The following is a 2,019-nucleotide window of genomic DNA, read 5'->3' on the forward strand; positions in this document are numbered from 1 at the left end:
ATACATGGAACACGTTCTAGTACGTCAGCCCAACCCAACTGCACTGAGGTGAGGGAGCAGGCAGAAGACGGGAGTGTGCATGTTGGCAAGAGGGGCAGAGGGCACTCAGGGATTCTTAGTAAGTACAACTGACTAAAGTGTTTTTGGGTAGAAGGAAGAATTGAGCTGCAGCCAGGCGAAGACAGAGCGCTCCCCTGCCAGGAGCTCATGCTGAAGCAACACAGTAAGTCCCCGAGAATCTTGAATCTGTGAACATCGCCCAGACAGAACAGGCATGCAGGCAACACTTGGAATGCACAGCAAACACACTTTGGCCTCTGGTGGCCCAAACAAGTCTGAGTGGGCACAGAAAGGCCAATATCTTGGCTAGGAGCCACCATTCAAGTGTAGGAGAGCAAGTTCAGGTCATAAAAGCCATCCACATCAAAGTGGCCGATCCTTGCGGAGGTGTGACTGGCCCGGATCATCTCTGTCAGTGCCCACATCTGCTGCACCTTGGAGGATAGCCTGCTGGGGTCTGGGAGCCCCTCATAGAGGAGTGCAGGTTGCTCCCAGGGCACTGGGGGAGAGAGCCACTTGGGGGAGATCATGGAGGGGCTCTTTGGTCCCTGCTGATAGATCTGCAGCTCCTCCACTGTGAAAGACAGCCACAGTGGTGATGGTTGCTGCAGAATCAGGCGTAGCTCCGATACTCTGGCCATATCACACAGTATCTGATACTTGAACAGCGACACATATTCCTGGGCTCCTTCCTCACTGTGTGGGTCAGGCATCAGACAGTAGTCCCGTAGTCAAGTCACCCACTTGGCTGATGTGTGTGCTGAGGTGTGCTGACAGACACGGATGCTCTAAAAAGCTGTGTAGTAATTCTTTTTTTTTTTTTTTTTTCTTTTTGAGACGGAGTTTCACTCTTTTTGCCCAGGCTGGAGTGCAATGGCACGATCTCGGCTCACCACAACCTCCGCCTCCCAGGTTCAAACGATTCTTCTGCCTCAGCCTCCCGAGTAGCTGGGATTACAGGCATGCACCACCACCCCAGCTAATTTTGTATTTTTAGTAGAGATGGGGTTTCTCCATGTTGGTCAGACTGGTCTTGAACTCCCGACCTCAGGGAATCCACCTGCCTCGGCCTCCCGAAGTATTGGGATTACAGGCGTGAGCCACCGTGCCCAGCCGCTGTGTAGTAATTCTTAAACATGATCTCCTCGAGGGGAGTGACTCAGGGGAAGATGACATCAATGACCAGCATGCCAGGCCGGCATTGGGAAGTCTGCACGTCACCCACCTGCAGGGCTATGGTGCCTTTCACATGGTAAGGCACCAAAACGCAGGACATGGTGCCAGCAGCTGAGATTAAGTGCAACCGCCACTCCAGGCCCCTGACCACCAGCCCTTCCCGCCATCCTCAGGTTCTCATCTTGGATAGGAAGATGACAGAGGCAATGTTGTGCCCTTCTCATTTCAGCCTATGAGGTGGCACATGATTTGAATACTGGTGATATCCACTTTGATTCTTTCGTTAAGGCAGTATCTGCCATGTTTCTCTATTTTAAAGTTATTATTTTCCTATTTCAGTTCAGAGTTGGGAGGTACTTTGAGGCTACATCAATATCCCATTCCTCATCAAACTTTCCACTTATTCATTAATTTATGGCAGTATGGACTCACGGTTTTCCATTTTATTCAATAGGTTATAATTCATTCCTTTCATTATTTATTTTGATTTTTAACTTTTTGTTTTAAAATAAGTATAGATTCACATGCAGTGGTAACAAAAATTATAAGGTAGAAGCCATGCACTCTTCACTCAGTTCCCCAATTGGTAGCATCCGGCACAACTATAGTACCATGTTAAAACCAGGATATTGACGTTGGTGCAATCCAGAGTGTATTCAGATTTCACCAGTTTTATGTGCACTTATTTGTGTGAGTTTAAATCCATTCAGTTATTTCACATGTAACCACCACCACATTCAAGACAGAGAAGGCTTCCATCCCCATAAAGCTCCCTTGTGCTAC

At 48.4% G+C, this 2,019-nt stretch overlaps 1 pseudogene; it reads right to left on the reverse strand.

Annotated features, from left to right (window-relative positions):
- Window positions 1–380: 380 nt before the first annotated feature.
- LOC105541688 lies at window positions 381–1,336 on the reverse strand (annotated as a pseudogene).
- Between the last annotated feature and the right edge of the window lie 683 nt (window positions 1,337–2,019).

This window comes from Mandrillus leucophaeus, unplaced genomic scaffold (assembly GCF_000951045.1).
Source record: "Mandrillus leucophaeus isolate KB7577 unplaced genomic scaffold, Mleu.le_1.0 Scaffold243, whole genome shotgun sequence".
Taxonomy (NCBI): Eukaryota; Metazoa; Chordata; class Mammalia; order Primates; family Cercopithecidae; genus Mandrillus; species Mandrillus leucophaeus.